Source organism: Plectropomus leopardus, chromosome 20 (assembly GCF_008729295.1).
Source record: "Plectropomus leopardus isolate mb chromosome 20, YSFRI_Pleo_2.0, whole genome shotgun sequence".
In the NCBI taxonomy this organism is placed as follows: Eukaryota; Metazoa; Chordata; class Actinopteri; order Perciformes; family Serranidae; genus Plectropomus; species Plectropomus leopardus.
In genome coordinates, this window is record NC_056482.1 from 20248575 (window position 1) to 20271922 (window position 23348).

The window sequence follows — 23348 nt, forward strand, 5'->3', positions numbered from 1 at the left end:
GTGTAATCCAACTAATTCGGACATGCGTTGTCACATACAGCTTCTCTGGGTAATGTCTATATAGTTTTAGGTTTGAAGTGCATGTATCTAAGAGGTTTTGTAGAGCTCTGTATTGACTCTACATGCAGTGAGGATAAATTCTAGATCTAAGTTCAGCTAAAGGAAAAACTGACAAAATGCCTTTAATCTTAACGATACCCAAAGGGTAATTTCTCAGTAAATAAACTGTCGGAATCCCATATAATCAAACAGCAAACAACTGTAACAACCAATGACATCTTTCTAATAGTTAGCAATGAGTTCACAGTCCTGTCCAGAATCTTTAATTGGTCATGGTATTGTAATCACAACAGACTTATAAGAAATGAGTCAAAGAGAGAAAAAGAACAACGCATTGATGTATATGTTTTTCAGTCATTGTTACATTTCTCATTATCAAGATTAATGTGACTATTTATTGTGATATAGATTTTAGGTCACTTTTGCCCAGCCCCTCTCTTTCATACTGCCTCTCCTCTCCAGTCACCACTTCTTTGTTTCACTGCTTCTCTTTGTGCCTGTCGTCTGTGCTCCTCTCTCTCTCTCTTAAAAAGTGGTGGCACAAAGCACATATTGGCCGAAACACTACCGATGCCTTGTCGTTGCTAAGATAACTGTGACCGCAATTTTCTGAAGAGCAGCTTGAAGCTATTCAGTTATCAAGTCAATCACAGCCGCAAAACAGTTTGGCCGAGGGCAGAAGTATAAAGCCACAGATTTTGTATGACATCATGATTTATAGATGCATCAGGAATGAAAATGGTGAGGGGAAGAGACTGCTTCCACAAGATTTCACCAGATACTCAACCTTCAAACTGGAGTAAGAATGAGTCTTAACGTATCCGTGTGTGGATAGGGGAAGAGAATCTGAAATTCCTAAAACTGATGACACTGGTTCAAGGGTTCTTTTTTTAGTACCCAAAGGTAAATTTGTTGGCAAGACAGAAAATTCATAACAAAATACATAAAATAACTAGTATCATCTATAATAGCAATAAATAGTATCAGATTATAAGAACAGTATAAGAACTCATGTGAATGTCATGGCAGTTCCTTTACATACTCACTCACTCTTAGCCACTCACTCCAAAGTTTTAAGTGCCAAGTAAATCATCTTGTGCTACCTTTGTTTAACAGTGTAATAGCAGTAGGTACAAAAGTATTCTTATTTCACTTTGTTCTCCACCTGGGGGCCACAAGCTGATTGCCAGAACGAAGAAGGTGGAACTCACTGGGATGGGAAAAGTCCTGATAGAACAAGAAGTTATGATAAAACCACACACACACTCTTATCCACACATGCACATCTTAACAAAAAAGCAAAAATCATTACACTGTGTCTTTTACAACTCACCCAAACACATTGATTCTGCAGTGTTGCTTGCATATTGCAGCAGTGCTAAAAAAATTATCATTTTGGTGAACAGCTCGACTAGATAGCAAACAACAGAGGTGAACCACATGTTTGCCTTGCTAATGATGTACACTCTGTGTTGTGGGTTATTTCCTGTTTATGCAGAAATACTCATTAGCACATTCATCATGTGTTGGTTGTTTTCCCAACTCCTTAGAAGTTGCAAAGTCAACTTTTCTTGTTTAAAATTTTTTTTTTAAAAAAAGTCATCTTGCGTTTAAAAACAGGCTTTTGACGAGAAGCAAAAGGCTTTGTGGGGTGAGAAATGTATCTATCAGTGGTTTAGGGGATAACAATGTGAAGTGTGCATGGTATTACTTCCCTCTTGTTTTATTCCTCACAAATATGTCCCCCATTTTTGTTATAGTGCATCAAATACTCAGTTGACTTTTAAAACATCATCAGAGAGTTCGGAAGAATTTTGGGGGTTTTAAAAGTCTGATTTTAAAGTAAATGATTTTAAGATGACAAATCCAGTATACCTCCTTCATGTAGTTACCAGGTCCCCTTCTATTATAGTAATTCTGGTCACACCAAATAAGGAAAATAACTATTACAACCCTCAAATCAGGAATTTTTATAACAGTGGCCCAAATATGTCCCCGAGATAGGTAAAAAGAAAACACGAATCATGACAAAATGGTCAAATTGTCTGTTTCTGATCCCTGCTGCTACAAGGGATAAAGTCCCTGGCACAAATTCACAACTCAAATTTTAAATTTTATGGAAAGTACGAAACTGCTTACTCTTAACTAATAATAATGCTCAAGAATGAGACGATTAGACACCAATGGTCTTCACTTTGCAGCCTTGGCAAAATATCCTTTTCTTGAGTAAATAACCTGCATTTACCTCCAGATGATGATAGGATGAAAGTTTGAAAGTGAGAAGAGTCACATATCTAGATTCTGCTCAGTGTCTGCAGGAGGAAGATGTCAGGCTGCATAGTGAAAACAGGCTTTGTCCCACGAAGCATGTCAACCTAGACCTGAATCCCTGACATATGCTCTCTCACACACACCCACACTCACACAGAGCCACGAAATCCTGAAACAGCTGTCAGCTTAGTGATGACTAAAAGACACTGTTATTTTTCTTTATTTGCGCTGTCTGGTTTTGCAGAGGTCAACTAGGGTTATGGCTGTCTGTTGGTTCCTTTTACTTGTCTTTATTGTTGTCTCGGTATGTAATGGTCCATCTCTGTCTAGCCTATTTACCTGTATGTCTGGCTTCCCTGCGAACCTTGGACATTTATTCAAACATCTAAAACAACCTGTGTCCTTTTGCGGTTTTTGAGAATAATTACTGTGCTTTTCAAGTTGCAAAGTTTGGAGTAATGTGACATTAATAAATGATAAAAAAAAGATGCTGGGAGGAGGTCAAGATGGATAATTTAGGCCACAATGTGTGCAACTTTGACATCAAAGAGATTCCTTAATTTTTTTACAAATCTTACCAAAAAAGCTGAAGAGGAGAGGGCAGGGAATTACTTATGCCAACAAAAAGTTCATGATATACCCTTATTGGTATTATCCTTGACAGGTAGGTTAGCCATACTATATCTGTATCTAAGAGGGTTTTCAGTCTGGGTTTTTACCACCAGGTGGGCAGTTATTTTGCCACCAGCTGGTAGTTGCTCAGTAATTTCGTCCTTCACATAGCATACTGTAATCTGTAAATGTCAACTTGGTGACGAAGTAGAAGTTTCACAGCACTGTGCCAGATCCAAAAACTGAAGAAACAATCCCACACAATCCCTTAATGAAAGTGCATTGTTTTATTTTGCAAATATGCACTGCAGGTGTAGCAAATAAAATATCCTGCGGTACATCTGTTCCATAATCGGTTCACATCTGTTACATCTTCAGTGTAACCACAGTGTTAGTCTTGTATAACCATGACCAAGATCTCCCCCTGACCTTGATGAAGTTTTAGTCTTGTTAACTAAAATAACCCTCGACCATAAAACGGGCTCATCAGCAAATGCTCACACATGATGGTTTACTTTTTCCATGTTTTCATGTGACTGTCTGACCAAATGCGACCACATAAAGCTGTGTAATTTTTGTGATCTTGCCATTACTGTATTCACTCCACATAAATCTTGGAATTATTAATGACAATCAGATATATTTCGCTTTTGATTTTTTCATTACTTTTCACAAATTTACGTTTTGGTTTTTGAGTAAAAACAAAAAGTTTTGATGTTCTCCTCGAGTTTTGGGGTTGCAGTAATTCAGATGTTGCAAAGCAAACAAAAGGCTCTACAGTATGAAGTGGAGAAATAACAAATAATTGCTTTAATCCATCAGGTTTTGAAGAGCATTACTGCACTCTATGCACATGTAATTGATAAGACACCCCAATTATCCCCAGTAATTGGGTTACTGGGTGCATGTAAACAGTGTTTCTCTTTCTGGCTGTAAAGCACCTTTTTTTGTCTGACTGTCTTGATGCATGATGTTAAGTGTCTGCCTGTTTTTTGCCTGTTTGTGCATTGTTTACTGTGGAACTCTGCACTTTTTTTATTAGTCTGACTTAATTTCCCTATCTGCCTCATTATTTGACCGCTTTTCTGTCTGCCAGCATATTTATGTGTCTATCTCCCTGCCTGCCTATTTACCTGCCAGACTGTCCATCTATCATTCATCATAAGTGTTTATGCTTTGCTCCGCAGTTTGACTCCCCTCTATGGAGTGAGTTAATGACATGCATAAGTAACACACAGTTGATGTGGTTGTAGGCCAGCCATCCATCATGAACCCATTACATATTCAAGGCTCCAGCCTGATCTGCAAAGTCTCTGCTGTCAGTGTCTTTCTCTTTGTCGTCTTCTCCACCCTGCCAGTTTGTCTGTCCTTCATCCGTTTGTCTCTCTCTCTTTCTTTCCCTTCTTTGTCTTACAACGTCTTTTCATCATCTCTTTAAAAGCCTCCCTTTTCTTACAGGGATTCTGTTGGCCTTTCTCACTTCCCATCTCTCCATTTCTTACTTCCAAGTTGCTTTTGCAGCCCGTTCTCATTTTCAGGACATCAAGTGCTAAGAAGAACAATAAGTTAAAAAAAAAAAAAAAAAGGAAAGAAAGAAATTGTTCATTGCATTAAAGTTTTGTTTTTTTTTTTTATCTTTAACATTGATTTATAGATTTTATATTTTAGCCCTTTGAAACCTGGATCAATGTCACTTTTGCTTTCTTTTGAAAACATGGGAAAAAGAGGCAATGACCATCTTGGCAAGAAGTGTAATGCAAATTGTATTTCCAAGGTGGCAAGAATCACTTTGAAGGACCTATTCTTCACCCCATACATTGTTAAGGGGCCCACTCTATGGGCCCTCTCACATCACAGGCCCTTAATTTTTTGTTGCATTGAAACAGGTTTATTACTACCTATGACACCTTTCAAATCACATCTGGTCATTTGATCTGTTGTTAATATATCAGTATTAAGTAGTGCAGATTAAAAGGTTATTTGCCACAGGGGTCAATTCAGAGAGGAACAAGGGAATGAAAGTACAAATGCAGTGATGAGGAGAGTGAGACTGAAAGCACAAAATGATGGCTTCATCCTTTAATGTCCAGCTGTGTGTGCTGATTGTACAAAACAGATGTAATTACTAGGAATTATCACTTATTACAACAGGAGGGGTGAATTAAGGAGAGAGAGGGATATTAAGAGAGAGTGAGGAAAAGAAGTAATGGAGAGCAATTTGGGAGAACAATGTCCTATTTTAGCAATAATGTCCATGAGGCTTTTCTTTACCGTAATTATGGGTGTCACATCAGCATGACTCATTGATGTCAGTGATATCAAAGTTGCTTAAGGATTCATGTGTTTTGAGTAAAATGCACTTTGCACTTTTAATGTGTGAAAAGTTTCTTTCATAGCAATTTACTGAGACTAACAAGAGTCAGCGAGCAAAATGTTTTGTGGTTATCACAACATCAGTATGTCTACCAAATGCATTTTTCATAAAACACACTGTTATCTGATTAGATTGTTTGGCTCAATCTACACAACTTATTCATTTTGTCCTCTCTCTTTCATTATCCTTCCTTGGCTCCTGACTTGAATCTCTCTCTCTGTCTGTCTTCCCACTTCCTCTCTGAGTGAGGGGCAATCACAATGCATCAAGTCTTAATTAATCAAAGGCCCTACATTGAATTTGTGTGTGTGTGTGTGTGTGTGTGTGTGTGTGTGTGTGTGTGTGTGAACATATATGCTGTTTGTGAAGCTATGCAGAGGAGTTCAGTCCTGGCTTCAGTCAGAGACTGGATGAGTCACATTCAGGCACTGAGTTTTCTCATTTAAGGGATAAAACCATTTGGCACGGAAACCATTTAGCACAATGAGAAGATTTGGAGTCTGTGACAAAGTACTGTCAAAGCTAATGGGCAATTAATGTCTAATTTTGAAGAAGGAACATGAATAGTATAAATGAGCATTCATTTTCTCCTCCTTATACACAAGGTGGTTTAGAACCTGTCTGCAGGAAAAAGTATTTATTTCCATAAAATGGTGGTTCTTTAGCCTCAGGCTATTTTTCTAAGAATATGGGGACTCTGTATGAATGTGAATGCATTTTGGGGAAAAGACAATGATATAAATGGCTATTTTTGCATTTGCACTTTTTAAATTTCACTAATGAGTCCAGCATATGTTGTTTTTCTCTTTTCTCTGTGTTAAAAGCAGGTAAAGTGAAATTAAAGCCACATTCGCCTCTTTGCTTTAACAGCATGTGTAGCGCAGAAAGCATGAGCACAAATGTGAATGTATAAATAAAATAAATAAATAACATCAGATATTTATCATCATGCAACACCTACTCAGGTCAAACAGAGCAGCTTGGGAATGACTTTGTGATATCAAATACTCGTTCCCTGAAAAACTGAAAAGGGGAACAGGAAGGTTTGTAGCTTTTAATAGATGACAGTTGTGGCTTGGATTCAGGCTAGCAAGTGAAACCCACTGCAGTGGGCTCTGTGAAGATAGTGGTATCAAACCAGATGACCTGCAGCAAGACAAAAGACATGGCATTACAATGTCCATCTCTGGCAAGTGATACCCTCAATCCAAGTAAGACTTTTCCCCATTGACCTACATTACAAAAGCTACATCTGTAAATCAGTGAAAAAATTATTTTGTGTGTGACAACAGTGTCTAGATGAGCAGCTTGGTTAAACTGTTATATATCTATTCAAGATAGCAGAGCGCTAAACCGGAAGTTAGCCATTCAGCTGGCAGAAGTCTATAGTGTATGCTCTATTGACCCAAAAATGTGAAAGATGTGGGAAATTTCATACTGCAAATGTTGAGCTTTCTATTCTATCTTCTCTTTATACATCCATGGGAAGGGGTTAAATAACACTCCAAAGTTAGGCTAAACTTTGGCAAGGGAAAAGGTGACATTGCCATTTCTCAAAATGGTGTATTTGAATTTTTCTGCATTCTGGGGACCCAAAACATTCTTGGGATTGCATAAATTGGCATTATGAACAGTGGATTTGGAAGCTGTGATAGATGAAGAGTAAATTTGTTTGTTTGCTCATGATGGATCTAATGATTTAATGCCTTGAAGTAATTTCTTTGATCAATGTTTGATTTTATTTTTACCAAATTACTCATCAGAGAGTATTTTTCTGTCCTTTTTGTATTAAGGTAAAAGAATGAACACAACTCTCACAATCTTATTTGAAAAAAAAAGTTTTGATACAACTGACTGGACCTTTTGTACTTTTTTGCATACATATTCTCAGTATGATTACAGAGTATGGCCTGGATGGGTCCATTACACTGGATTTGGAAATGATTGCTTGAGACTAATCTCATCTCAGAGCTTATTTGAAATAGCCTGTGCAGGTATTAGAGTTAAGGGTGGGTGAGGTGGTGCTGGTACTGTAGTTGGTGTGAATGAGGGGCCCAATTTGGAAAATGTTGTCCCCCCGTCCATAATTCCCACTGGCTCACCTGCTTTTACTGCCCAAACTCTTCGAAACATGCTTCAGATTCAATTCCAAATGTTTTACTCCAAATAAATCCCCTGTCATAAATTGCTCACTCTAGCTCTTGGAGGGTTAACATGACACCCAATCAACACAAACTATATTCTCAAACTTGTAATTTTACACAGTCCCTGCAATTTGATTGCAAGTAAGGACAGAAAATAACATCACACTTTCTCACAGAAAATGTAAGAAAAAAAAGGTCATCTGGTAGCAGAAATCGGAGACAAAATCCACTGTGCCTGACGATCTGGTGTCAGTCTGTGAGAGTGTCTCTCAGGAAAAATGTTTATTATGGTAGCTGACACATTGCAACTATGCAGTCATGGTGGGCTTGCTCTAACTGAGATTATCATGAGTAAATGAGACAAAGGCAGAAGAACAAAGGGGAAAGGCAAAAACAAATACTCACAAAACTGTACAGTAATTGGCGGCCTCATTTAGCTGAATACACACAGACAAAATGAAATTAGTGCCTGTGTGCAAACCCAATATTATGGCACATTCTCCAGGCATAACCTCCCTTTACAACAGACATTATAATCCCACAGCAGATGGTAGCTTTATAAAGACTGTGAACTGATCTGGCACCAGTTCATATGTAAACACATGACAAATTTTTTTCCAGACTTGGTCTACAGGTGGTTTAGATCCATCCTTTACCCGTGTGGGATTAAATGTATATTTAAAACAACACAATCCAATTGCCAGACTATCTTTTGGCATTATAGATTTCTGCAAACCACAGATACTTTACATTTGTGATGTGAGATGAAAGTTGATGGAAAACACCCAAAATCAGAACCTAAATGGCTGATTAGCAATGAGTTGCTACAAAACAGCCACATTTAGAGCCAAAAAAGTCAATGGAAACACAGACAGCGAGCTACAGTACACCTACATTTAGAGTCAATGGAAACACAGCCATGAGTCACTACAAAAAAGCTACATTAAGAGCCCACAAAGCAGATGGAAACACAAAGACAATGTGCTCCTAAACACTCACGTTTACAGTTAAAAAAAGCCAAAGGAAACAAATTGACAGGTTGCTACAACACACCCACGATTAAAGCCTAAAAAGCAAATGGAACCATTGCAATGACTCATTAAAACACAACTAGCTTTGTTGCTTGTTGGTCAAGAACAGAGGTCTGCAGCTTGCCAGCAGTCTGGCCTAGGTGACACTCCAGCCTCCATCCACTCCACCTCTTTTTTGACAAAGTCATCTCATATATTACATCACTTTAGAAATGTTGATAAATAAAAAAAAGGAACTGTAACATATATGTGGTATGCAGAAATGTATAATGCTGACATGTTTTTGGCAACTGGACGGATCAACTTCACATTTTCCAGCTATTGTCTTCTTTGTCTATTTCTGTCTAGAAACTATTAGATACCATGCTTCATGGCTGTCTTTACAAATAGTTTCCTGTTCCTTTATCTTCTTTTGTCTGTGTCTATGACAATAATTCAAACCAACTGACTAATACTATGATGCTCAGCCAAGGTGGAAGCACAACGGTTTTCTAAAAGTTTCCCTCTTAGCCTTGCCATTTTCTTACAGATTCAAGACATTACAGCTCATGTCTTTTCTGGAATTGCAGTCTGTTTGCCATGTTGTCCTGATAGAGCTGTCACTCCCGTCACCATTGTCCCCTGCCTGCCCCCACCATGCTGTCTGACTCGGAAGGATCTCTGGGTGATGTCTGCCATCTGGAGTCTGATCCTTTCATCATCGCCCCACCTGGCCATGAAAATCCAGCTGCATCATGCTCCATCTGCAGACCTCAGTGCCTTACTGAGAAAAGAATAAACCATTCTTCAAGCCTGGAACTCTCCCAGCTTAGGGCCAAGACAAATAACCTGGGACTACCTGAGAGGCCTACCTCCTCTCAACCTGTGAAATATAAGTGTATTAGGAAGTACTAGATTTTGTCCCTGCTTTTAACATTTTTTTTTTCCATCCGGTCAATGCACCTGTGGCATATAGTTGGGACTTGATTGTAAACAATCTACCCAAAATAATTGACACTGTTGTTTCAGTAGTTTCCTTGTCTTCCTGCCAAAAATATAACCTTATACAAAGTCCTCCAAGGGAAAGATGTCAGTATGGTGAGACAGATTCTTCCCTCTAAAGCCCCTTTCTCACTAGATAAAAACACCCACTAACATCTGGCTTTTGTGTTTTATGGAAATGCTTACAATCCACATTCAATCTCAAAACATATGACTGTGGACTAGTTACAGGTATTTATCGAGTCCAGCTCTAATTGGCTTTTATTGGCAGAGATAGAGGTGTGACACCCACGTGAATGTGCCTTTTTTAGCCTCTTTGCTAGCTCCATGCAGTGACGGGCTGTCACAAAATGTTGTTCATCTCTGACCAAGCATCGCTCGAACATTGTTCAAAATTTAGTTGGTACCAAGATTGAGAGAGAGACTGTACGAGTAATAGATATAAATAGTAACAACTGTATCATTTTCACTGGCCTCCATACTGCTATCTACTGTTTCCAAATCTGTTTTCCACAATGTTAAACATGGCACATTTTGTTGGTAAAATGGTGTAAGCCAGTTAGAACAGTCAAGTATCTTGGACAACGAAATCCTTTGTGTGATCTGTCTCCTGCAACATCTAAGGTGTTTACAGTAATACAATAGCCCTTCACCCTTTGTGTTTTTCTCATTCATCTGCCCAGCAGCATCCGTCAACCTTTTGTTATCCAACCAGGTGTGAAAAGTAACCCCTACAAATGGGGCTGATTAATTGGTTCCTCATTATCCTAGCCATCTGGGCCAAAATGAATGTATCAAAAAAAAATAAAAAAATTCAAAAAGCTAGTCCAAGTTTGTGGCATTCATGTATTAGCATACATTAAAGTAATTTTGGTTTCCCTAAAGGATAATTAACCGGTGATGTCTGATCAACCCAGAATGCTGTTCAAAAACATTTAACATTTAACTAAAATTTGCATGAAAAAAAAACTTGTCTGCTGCACATTTAAAAAGATTTTTAACCCATTTCCTGAGTTGCTACTCCTTTTTTTCTTATTTAGGTAGCTGGTACGCTGCTATGTTTACACTGATTTGGATTCAGTGTGGACCACTGTGCCCTGAATGTGTGCTAACACAACAGAAGCACAATCTACCACAAAGATAGCTTAATCTAGTCCATGATTCAACTGTCTGTTTTCTCTCTCCTTGTTTCATTGTCACTCTGTGGCTTATTATTGATGCCTATAATGTCTGTAGTATCTAAATCCCTGAGGAATAACCTGGTAGCTGGATCAAGCTTTGATGGCAGTCTTCCCATAATGGTTACTCAGTCTGTGACCTTACATGTCTGTCTTGCATACTACATGTCTCTACCTTCATGTCCAAGTCCTTCATCCAGCCAGTTAATACTGTCTGTAATGTGTTGCTTTCCTCCAGGAGGAATAAGCAGGTAGCTTTATCTATTACATGATTTCCCAGGCGACTCCTGACAGGCTGCTCCTTTTAAATTAATTCATTTCGCTATCCAGCCACTTCTATCTCCACACTAATAAGCCAAGTCCTACGTAAGAGCTGCATGCTTCCGAATAAATTTTAAAAAAGCACAAAGACAGATGGGAAAGGTATTGCAACCTAATATGCCAGATTACTCTCTTTTTGTGTGTGATCAAATAATTGGCAAAACCGCACTCCACCACACTCACATTGAATGTATTGTTTTAGAGACAGAGACTTTGTTGTATTGGTGCACTACAGTATATCTATTATGATCTCTCATTGAAAATCTCAGCAGGCTCTAGTCCCTTAATCCCCCATGATAAGGGTAAAATAACACCATCAATCTGGGATTTACATGTTCTTCCACCTCATGTGTAAAACCATTTGAAAGTATGTTATCAACTCCAAAAAGGTTATTGGAAAACACCAATAAAGTTTTTGAGCATTTCATTATGTAGTAAGCCAAGTATGTAAGTCAATTGAAATACTTAATATTCCATTTAAAGAGTAATGGCTTGATACTTACAATATCAAATGAAAAAAAAAAAAAAACATTAAAAAAGGTGCACACATACTGTGTGCCCTGTCACACCACTATTTCCCAATAACATACCCTATGGATGTGAGCCAGACAATAGAAAGGTCCAAATGTGGTAACACAGGGCTTTGTCAGCCACAGGGCCAAACAGAATCCCCTGCCAGCTACAATAAACCTGCCAGATGTGAGAATTGTGTGAAACCTTGTTGGTATAAACAAGAGGTTCATTCTGTTGTCATTGAATTGGGAAGTGGTGGTGGGTGCATTAATCCATTCTTTGACTAATAGGGTAAAAAAAGGTTCACAAAACAATGGCAGTTACAACAAAATCATGGGCAGTTGCTCTCATACTACAAGTACATACAAACTGATTGTAGAATTACTGTCCAGCACAGAAAAGAGAAAAGCTGAGTGATTGCTGAAGAACTACAAATATTTAGCAAGGCAGTAGACCAAACTAGAGCTCTGATGTCATTTTGCAGGTTGTCACTGATGCACTGTATACATTTGTGTCTGTTAGATCAGGGGCTGCAGTGGCTTGAAGGGGCTGGAATGAATCTGGATGGGGAAAGTTAACATGCCAATTACTCCTTCTTAAAATCACCAATGAGATCCCTTGAGCAAGGCTCTAGACCCCCAAACTGATCCATTGGAGCTATGGCCAGACAAAAATGTCAATACTGGATCGTTCTGCAAAACTCTGGATTACTTTTAGTGACAATATTTCTAATGCCAAAATTATTATGTTCTCACGTAATACAAACTCTGTGCATAATGCACATTTTCCTCCCACTTGTAGTGCTATTTATCAATCTAGATTATTTTGGTGATAGTTTCAGGGTGTTGGAGATATTAGCTGTAGAGATTTCTGTGTTCTCTTGTGTATATTATGGAACTGGATGACATTGACCTGTGGTGCTCAAAGTGCCAAAAAATACATTTTTAAAGACTCAAAAGTAATGTCTCTTTCCAGAAATCATGACTTAGTTACTGGAGATAATACAAACACTTTAATTTCTACTACTCAAGAACAAGAGACTTAGAACATGTTCATCTGTGATAGTGTGAGATGTGAATATTGATGGTATCCTCCTCGACTGAACTGTGAGCGAGCTCAGTGGTGCTTTGTTAACTAGCAGGTTTGTTATGCACTGCTATACAGATGGTGGGTGCGGTTCGGTAAATATAAAATAGTTTCTCAATTCTTTTTTGTCTTTGTTGTTGGTATTGTTTTGTTTTGATTTGATGGTGCAGTGTCCCTTCAAAGTTTAGGAAAGAATGTCATTACATTTAATAAAATGACAAAGGTTAAATGCAGTTAGGTGATGAGATGCAAACTCATGTGAAAGTCAATTTGTCCTACACACCCTTTCACCACTCCAGCCTTTACACTATTACAGGCTGCATGGCTACATACAACGTTATAGGGCAATTCCCTCTTTGGCACTGAATGGTGGACAAGATTTATGTGGCGCAGATTCATCCAATATAAACATAATTAGTAGGGATACTGGGGTAAGCTCCTAAACGACCAACAAAATGCTGTCGTACTGGGCAGCTTCCATGTTTGAATATGTTTGAGTGTGGCAGAGAGCATAACTCACAGTGGAATAACACTGGCCAAATAAAGGTATCAAAGTCATTTGATTCAATGTTGATATGAAATAATATAATAAGAGCTTCAAAAACAAGATGCAGTATAGTTGACAGAATATTGCTAAGGGTTTTGCCATAGCAACAAATTATGACAAGTGTGGATGAGATCATGTTGTTTGTAGGAAAGATGCATCAGGAGAAGTAACAATCAGGCTTAATCAGGGAATTGTATTTATGAAGTAAACAACTGACTAAACAGTTGGGGAATTTGCAGATGTTTGAGGAACAGATCCAACAGCAGGTGAAGGCAGCTAAGATGTTCCACCTGCAGGTTAATGGCAACAGGAGTCCAAACCAATAAAAACAAAACTAAACACAGTTCAGCAATCTGCCTAGAGTAGAGCCAGGTTGTTAAGCTTGAGTAATATTTTTTTTTTCGAGTCTGTGTTCAGGTCCTTCTTTGTACATTTTCCATTTTGCTTAGATAAATTATAATGATTACAAATTAAGCTCATGGTTAAGTTTATTTAGTAAAAAATATCAGCATTTCACTGATAACACAATGAAAATGAATGATATATGCTAAATAGCAAATTTTCATAGTTATTGTAAGAATTATCAATTTACATGGCATTTAACCTTTAGAAGATTTTTTGAAGATTTTTCGGGTGCTAATCACCAAATGCGAGACTGGCTTGTGTTTTGCACTGTTCAGCTGCTGAGCTGGCAGTCCAGGCACAAGCAGCCTTGTGATTTCAAACTGCTGCACTGGTATATTTTATATCACACAAAATGCCATGGGATAGCATTTTGTACTCATTAAATATTTACTTATACCCCTGGTTATATCCTGACCCTCTTATTTACCATGACAAATTTCATTTACTTTAAATGCTGATGGTTAAAATTGAAATGGAAATTGATTCAGCGCTTTGTTGTGGACTTTGTCTTGCATATATACCTTTTGAATGCAGCCAGTAGGTCAACCCTGTGGGTTACCCTTTCCCCATCTGTTTCAAGAAACAATTTTCAAAATTTTCCCTCTTGAGATTTAAAGTGGGACAAGCCTCAAAAGCTGCACCTACAGTGAATAGCTGCTGTATACCAAATTTGTAATTAATTTTTTTTAATGTTTCTATGCATGTATAATGAACACATTAAATTGAAGAAAAGCAATAAGATACATTCTAAAATATTTGGACACCCTTCTTCAGCATATTTCATTTTTTAATTGTATCCTTTATTTCTTGTTCGTCTCATGAGGCAAACTCATCCGGTAAAACCTCTAACCCTGTTTTATCCCTTTTGTGTCTCTCAGCTTATTGAGTCAGGTCTCAAAGTGGCACCGTTTAGAGTAAATTTTTCTCAATTTCCCTCCAGATCCCACTGCAATCATCTGTGCCTTTTTCTTTTGGTCTGTATGTTTTTTTTTTATCACCTATCATTCCATCTCATCCTGCCTGTTTTGACAAATTTAAATATAAGTTTTTGTCTTGTCTGGAGGCAAATTTAGTTTTACTTTGTTTACATTACAGAGTTTTGTTTTTGTCTTCGGTAGTTGTACTAAAATATTCAGGTCAGGATGCAAAACTAAACTTGCTCATTTTCTTACATTAAAGGTGAACAGCATGCAACTAAATGATTTAACTGATTTAAAAAAAGGGAAAAAAGGAATTAATTCAATTGCTCACAACAAACCTCTTAACGGGAGATTAATTAATAGCCCAACCTGTCAGCTCTCTCCCCATCAGCAGAGAGATGGCAGCATAATTCTTACAAATGAGCCCTTTGCTGATTTACAGCACCATTAAAATTTGCCCTTGAAGGAGAAAGGTAGGTAATTCAACCAGATCACCATCTCGCACTTAAGTGAGTTCATTCTCAATTCTCATTCTCAACAAAAACAACAACATCTGCCAGAATCGTTAAAACACCATCATGCTTGGAGTGAGGGGGATGAACACTGCTAACCATCCATGTGCGCGCGCGCGCATACACACACACACTCACGTGCAATGTGTACTCAGAAAAACAACTTGCTCTTACCAACAGCTGCGGCTCTATATTGGTGCTTAAATGCACATTGCTATGAACTGAGGTAGATTCAGGAGAACATAAGCTTGGACTGGGGTGAACTGGGATTGAACTGGAATTCACTTTCATTTCCATAAAGCATGTTTTTGTAAATTACACGTCAAGAACCATTTCTCCCTATAAGTGAAAATTTGTGTTTGTTCCATAAAACAAATTTACTTCTAACAACTGTCTACGATAAAGTTAAAATATGTAATTATCGTATTCAAAGCATCATGCAAAGACACACATGCTCTCTTATCTTCTTCAAAACATTACGCAAATACATGCTCACACACATCTACCACCACACAAATGCACACACAAACACACCCACCCACTCATACTCAGTGGCATGCTAATAACCACACATAGACATCACAGCTGTCAGTGATTGGCATAATGCAGCTGACATATTTATAGGTGGAATGAAGATGTCAGTATGAAGGCCAGAGGTGCTGACAGAGAGACAATCACTGTGTCGTTTTCTGTCTTCTCCAGCCTGTGTTCATGGGGAGGAATTTATTCACACAATGACATTTTGTAGACCCACTTCCCATCTTGAGACAAAGACAGGTCTTCACAAGATAAACTACCATACTTTTGGTTAAAATGACATAAAACACTAAAACACAACATTTTTAAAAACATTCTGGGTTGAGAAAGGGATTGTGCTTAAGCATGTAGTAGTGACATTATGGTTACTCACATCTCATCTGGGGACATTGTGGGGATTCACATCCCATTTTGAGACACTGGGGACTCACATCCCTTTTTGAGACAATGCCAGGTCCTCCCTAAGATAAACTGAAAAAAAAAGCATGTAGTGGTTATGGTTACAGTCAGGTAAAACCTCCAGAAACCTGGGCTCTGATCTAAGTGTACTTGACCCCTAAAGTTCATTTTATTTGATTAGAGTGAACACTGCACCAAACCCAGGCACAGTTCATCAACTGGTGCCTGGGTCCTCCTGAAATGGTAGTCTCCGGTACAGTAAATGCATTATCTGGTAATGTTAGCATCAGATGTGACAATCAGCTGTACCAAAACATGGAAGTAGACAGCTACTCAACATGAGTAGCAGTTGGTACATAGAGTTGCAAAGGCATTTCTCAATTCCGCAGGTCTGATCTGAAATCTGTATTTGCGCAGCACACACTTTAGGATGTACTAAGCATACCCACTAAACTGCATATCCCAAAGTGACAAAGTAGGAAGACGTGAGAGGTTTGTTCTTGACATTGTCCGCTGTAAGGATTAAACAAATTTCAATAGATGATGAGGGATCTTGACTTGGGTACAAAACATTACTAATGAAAAACTGAGCAGAGAGGAAGAAGGGGGGTGGGAGTCCTCCTTACATGAAAACAAATCACAAGTACTCTAAGCATTACAAGCATGTTAGCGTGCTGATATTAAAATTTCCCTCAACGCGATGTTGTGCTCATGTACAAGATCCACTACCATGGCAGTTGTTATCAGATAATGGCAAATATATATGCACAAACCAAAAAACATTAGAGTGAGTCATGACGCCAGTGATCATTGCAGTTATGTGGCTGCTGGTCCTGTTCTTATTGTCACCAACAAGCCTTAAAAGGGAGCTTTGATTTCACAGTGCAGATGTGTCTACAATCTGCTTATATTTATCAAATACACAGAAGCATCATTCTTCAGCTATCAATTTTACAATAAATCTGTGGAGGGAATTTATTATCTACTAGCAGCCAGCTGCAATAACTCACAACCTGTATTTGCAATAAAATGCTGAACATGATTGTGTTACGCATCTCAGGAATGAAGACCACAGTAACAATTATATGACCTGTATGAAGCAGGTAAAAGCAGGAGCAATGAGGACAAGGTGTGATCTGTTTCCCTCCAAATTGCCTCTCTGGCTGTTTTAATTAACAAATTCAAATCATATACACAAACATTTCTAATCAATACATCTCAGTTCTTGTGTGACATTTAGGTTCCTATTGAGGTAAGTAGAGTCCATTTCTCACAACATTCAGTTTCCATAAAACACACATTTTTCCCCGGTAACCAGTCCCTATTATTGTAAACACATTTCAATTGGCATCCATTTCAACCAACATGAGTAAATAAATCACTCTTGCTCACAGTATACAACTGGTATCAACACTCTTGTTCATATTTAGTGCAAATGAAAATAAGGCGAATTGCTCCTTTATATGTGTCATCCCTGACATTAAGCTGCACCCTTTTCACAGACCTGTAAGGCATATTGATCAGAAAGTGCTGTGTTACATGTTAACCATTTCTTTTGACAGAAACTATCTCCAAACAACTACTATATTCAACATTACATATACAGGCTTTACTTTGAACAGTACATATGCATTAAAACTCGTCAGAATGAACACAATCAGCCAAACATTTAGTGTGCAGGAGCCCTCCACACATTACCACTGCGACGATAACGTCGCGATAATCACATGCGTCGTATGACGTCATCACTGAAAACTCCGGTAAGTCCGGCTTTTCTCTCGCTCGTTAACTCATTAAAGAGTCGTCTCACACACACATTAAACTCTAAACAAACGGTCACAAAAGTTAAGCTTAGCTTTCTTAACAAGATAGTTAGGGTTTGACAATTTACCAACCTGTATGAAGCAGGTAAAAACAGGAGCAATGAGGACAAGGTGCGATGTTTCCCTCCAAATTGCCTCTGAGGAAGCAGCGGGAGGGGTGCTCTCTCGTTGACCCCCCCCAGAGCAACAGGAGCAAACACAAACGTTCCGCCCCAACCATACTATATTCACATAATAAATGTTAGTTTAACTTCAGCAATATTACTGGATGTGGCTTCTGTTTGAAATTAATTTTCTTTGTTTAAAGCAAATATAAACATGCAAATTGACCCAAATAATTGGCACAAAATCACTCTCAAATCTCATGTAAATGTGGTCACATTCCTTTAGGTGTGCCACAATTGCAATAAGAAATGTCTCTGCTTATTGCAAGTTTTACTGGACAAAACATGCCACTGTGACAATTGGCAAGGGCACTTTATAAAGTACATAAATCAATCAGTAAGCCACACTGGGCCTTGATATACTGGAATTCAATCAAGGCATGGAGCCTGCAGCTTTTTGTTATGTTTATGTACATGGCTTTCTAGACCTGCATTGCAGTGGTTCACAGAACATGAGGGACACAAAAGCAAGAATGATGAAAACCAAGTCAAAGACTGGGTGCACCACTGACCTGGCCAAAGATTGTGCATGGGGATGTTTGCTTGCTTGTATATGAATGCATGCTTTTGATGGCTTGACCATGTTTCTTTCACCTAAGTTGCAAATACAACATACCTATCAATAACTCCCAGGGCTATACATACAACTGTTTCACAATAGGGTTGGTGTATTAAATCAGAAACTAAGAAGGCACAGTGACCATTTATACATACAGCATGAAGGCAAATCTACTATATGTTAATGCAGCTGTTTCAATTTAAGAATGTATGCTGTTAATAACAATGCTTTGCACAATGCTGTATTGATATAGGCAGTGTTAAAACCCCAAATTTAATGTTTAAAAAATAAGATTGCCCAGATGTCTTGTTTTCTGTCTCAGTCATCTATTTTCCTTTGCGATTTTCTCTTTCTGCTGATAGAATTAAATGTCAGCCGTGGGTGTGTGTGAACTTGATGTTTTCGAATCCTCCTGTTCTTTGCCTACTCGGCTGATCAATAGTGAAGAATGTCAAATCAAACAAACCAATACCGTGTCTTGCTGTAGCTGAGTAAAGCAGAGCTGACTGGAGAAAATGCATCACTCAGTCAGTACTTATCAGTTCATCAGAGCATGTGAGGACATGTCATTCTTTGGCTATAATAAGATGATGCTCTTTCTGCACTCTGTATTTTATCTGTATGATTTGTGCAATACTGTTTAAAAAGATAAGTCAGCTATCACTGTTTGCAAACAAAACCACACACCCAAAAAATAAGTTCTCTTCAAAACAGCATATTGGTGTCCTGGAAACTATACAGTGTAAAACACACAGGAATTGTTCCAGCTCACAGGTGAAAAAACCCAAGAGCATGATTCAGAAGGCAGGCACACAAAGCAGAGAATCTTTATTGAGCAAAAACTAGCACAAGGATGCAAAATGTTGCAGGTAATCAACAAATTAACAAGGGGTTGGTCTCAGGCAGAATTCAAACTGCAGACAGGGTTGAAATATAGATCAAAAAGGCCCAGTGCAGATAAGATATACTGAAAGCTGCAACACAGGACACAAATACAATGTGGTAGAGAACTGTAGTGGACTAGTATATATACCAGGGAGCTAATGGGGAAATGAGGAACAGGTGAGTGATGATCAGCAGGTGGAGTGAATCTACTGATGAGTGCAGGCAGTGAGAATGGCAAGGTCTGAACTGACAGCAAAGTTATAACACAGTGTATTAACAAACCAAGTAAATAAATCAATGATAAATTAACAAAGTGTGATTCTAAACCATGACAAAAATAAACACAAAGAAGTGAAACAGGCCGTTCTCATGCACTGTCTGGATGTTTTCCTGAAAGAAAAAAAAGCATGAAACTTGAACATTTCCTATTTTATTATGAATGAGTGATTTTTGTATAACCAAATCAGGAAAGCTGTGATCTCATGTCCAATAAGCTACTTTGATCAAAGAAGAAATAGTTTAAAGAGTAAAAGTATCGTAGTCTACATAAAGAGGCAGGTTGGGGTTGTTAATAGGTCAAACAAATTCAGGACTTTCCCTCAGAATGCCAGTGCCCGGGGGTGTGTGAAACCAAATCAACTTTGAGTTATTTTAGAGAACACCATCACCATGTTTCTTTTTCTAAACTGAACCTACAGATGTTTACTTGCCTACACTCAACCTACATGACAAGGCCCAGCCATTTTCTTTTCCCAATCCTGACTTCTGTGGTTTTACATGCCTAGACCAAATGTAAATAAGTTAGCTAAACCTGACATAGATAACGTTTCGACTTCGAACCATGTTTCTTTTCCTAAACCTAAGTTACAAAGTTTTCTTGTGTAGACCTAATGTAACTTTATTCGCCTACACCTAACCCACGTGACTTTTTATTAAGTGCGAAACATGACGACACTATTCATGGGGTGCTAATTTGTTAGTCACCATACAAACGGTTGTATGGGCATTTTCATGAGGTATCATACATAATGTTATGTGTGGATATGTTGAAATGACATACACAAGAAAAGTTTTAAAAGACAAATCATATTTAGGATGCAGCCACCAATGGCTAAACTCAGTGGCCCAGACACATTTACCTGAGCTACTTTAAGACAACTCTTCAGTATTTTTATTTTTTTTTCAGAAAAGATAGAACTTTCTTGATAGTAAGAATCACCAGAAACTTTGGTGTGATTAATTGATATATATATATATATATATTTACTGAAAGATTTATTTTTTTCAATCCACTTTATGTGCAGTCTGCAGCTGCATAGCTAGACTGTATGCAGCTCCCTTTTGCCCAAATAAACCAGTGATTTGGAATATACAAGCATGCCACTGAGTGGTTTTTTTTTGTCATATTCATTTATTCATTTTTTTTCTTTTGGATGCCATGGACAGTTAGGCTATTTGTGTTTTATTACATATCATTTGTCTTTTTATGCTTGAAAAACCTATTTCACCCCCCAAAATCTTGTCATCCCTCTTTTTATCCCTTTTTTCCAAATAACACATTAAGAGCATGACACATGCTCTCTGATTCCTAAGAGAGTTCAAAATTGTAATAATGCAGGTCAGCCAGCATTGGGTGTTTTCAGCAGGAAGCCTAATTATCATAAAGTGTTTAAATGCTGAATGTGTTTCAGAGAGAGATTTAACAAGCTGATGAGAAGGCACAGACACGACCTGACCTCAGTATTACAATCCATCAGAAACAGATTAGCTGTGTGTGTGTGTGTGTGTGTGTGTGTGTGTGTGTGTGTGTGTGTGTGTGTGTGTGTGTGTGTATGTTTGTGCATGTGCTTGAAAAGATGTAGTCTGAAAGAGGAGTTGTTGGAATCTGTGGGAAGTAAGCTCAAAACAAAGCTCAAGACACTGAGACCTATACCTATCTACTTTTGTTGTCTGTCTCTCTGCCTTTCTGTGTGTGAGTGTGTGTTTTTTGTTGGAATGATATACAACAATATTGAGGTTTTTAAGGTTTGGTAAAATTTAATTGAATTCTTGATTAAAATTCTAAGCTACACTATCCTTTTTTTTTTTTTTTGCAAGGATACATCTTTCCCATGTCCTCTATCTTTCATCTAGACCTTCACTTTGTTAGCTTCATCTTATTTTGAAAATGTGTTAAGTAAGGCAAATTGGTGCTTAATTAAGGGATCTAGCAACAAACATTGACTAACTCTGGAGGAAAAGCACCTAGAGACTAGTCCAAAGGAATCTCAAGGAATTCTATAATGAGGTGCACTGGAAGTATTTATCTAGATTAGAATACATTTAAGAATTATATAAACATATACTGTGCTTGTTTTTGTGGAGCCAAGATAATATATGTAAAAAATAAAGTTCTTTTGTTTTTGGTTTTTTTTTGGTTTGAGAATTGCAAATCCAATGCAGTTCCCTGTAGATTCTTCTTTTGGTACAATCAAAATGTGCTCATTCTTCAAGGGCAAGTCACCTCTGACAATGTCAGGCCTATGCACAGTGTTTCAAGTGGAAGGGGCAGTGTACAACTTCCACACCTGCTCAGTTTTTTTTTTTTTTTGGTCTGGTCTGTTCTGATGTTTGGTTCCCAACGCTAACATCCTGTAGTCTTTGCTGTTTGAGCCTCTGGGCTCTGTTGTGATTTGCCTGAGGGGGGTGCTGGAGGCTTTTTCAAGATGTACAGGGCAGAGGGCAGAGAAAAACATGAACAAGTTGGTACTTCACCACAAGCAATAGCCAGACACCATCTGTATTCACATGCACTTGTAAATTGCTGTTCAAAACCATGCAAGTCAGAGGAAACTGGAGCCTAATTTGCCAGTAGTGTGTGGACTATTTGAGAAAACCAGAGAACCTGGAGTTAATCTGGCACGAGCTTTAGGAGGATATGCAAACTCCACAGAGATTAGGGCTGAAAGGTTATGGTCTTAGTTTTTCATCTTTCTATCAGTATGTGTAGCTTTATAGGGCCAATTTACTGTCCTTGCCTCAGGTCAGAGAGAGTCAACACAGATATGAAAAGATACACTACAGCATGTGCATGAGAGATGCTATTACTTTTTCTTGTTCTGTAACACACACATGCACGCAAACAGAAAGGTTTAGGACTTACTGAAGTGTACACACAGACAAATGGAAAGTAATCAGTGGGAACAGACAAAAATAATCTTTCAAAATGCAAAAGGTTTATTGCAACATGCATTCTTTCCAATGGTATCTACAGCTGGAAAATATGTCTTAAAACCAGAGATGCAAGAAATAAATATAGGGAAGAAAAATAAATGTAATGTAAAAGAAGAAATATATTTTATTTAAGCAGAAGTAACAATATTGCTCTGTAATATATTATGTAGCAATTAAAAGCCCTACATGCAAGATTTCACTTGAGTAAAAGTACAAAAAATGAATGGCAAAACTTAAAGTATTGAAGTGAAATCACTAGTTAGGCAGAAAGTTACATCATTGTAAATATAATTTAATTGGGATGCAAATACTGATGCTTTAATCCATAGCAGCATTTTAATTTTGCCACTGGAGGTGGATAACATTTGAACTACTTGGATAGTAGTATAAGTATGTATAAAATATGTATGTATATGTATGCATCAATGCTTATCATTCTGGGCTTCTCAAAGTAAATGATACATAATGTTAGCAATCTGATGCTCACACAGTTAACAAGATACACTTGAAAGCTCAAAGAGAACAAACCTTTCCAGAAACGTTGTTCCATGGGATCATGCACAGAACTCACAGCTGCAACACTGTTTCTGATAAAAGATAGAAGAAGTCTTGGTGGTGGAGACCTGGCCAAACAAAAGTGTCTGCACATTTTGCAGGAAATTTAATTGCTGCCTGTGTTGTGTTCACTGTCAACATTTTTTTTTCCTGAACAAAGTGCTTGTACTACATGGTGGTTGTAAGGAGGTGGTCAGGATTACACAATGTGCTGGACTTGTATACCAGGGTTTGGATACTGATTTCAGTTTGGAAAAG

At 38.0% G+C, this 23348-nt stretch overlaps 1 long non-coding RNA gene across 1 annotated transcript; it reads right to left on the reverse strand.

Annotated features, from left to right (window-relative positions):
• Positions 1-6389: 6389 nt before the first annotated feature.
• Positions 6390-17018, reverse strand: LOC121959551. The gene is made up of 3 exons (XR_006106927.1): positions 16982-17018; positions 15866-15963; positions 6390-6463 (listed from the first exon to the last, which is right to left on the reverse strand). It is a non-coding gene; the product is annotated as an uncharacterized LOC121959551 (long non-coding RNA).
• Between the last annotated feature and the right edge of the window lie 6330 nt (positions 17019-23348).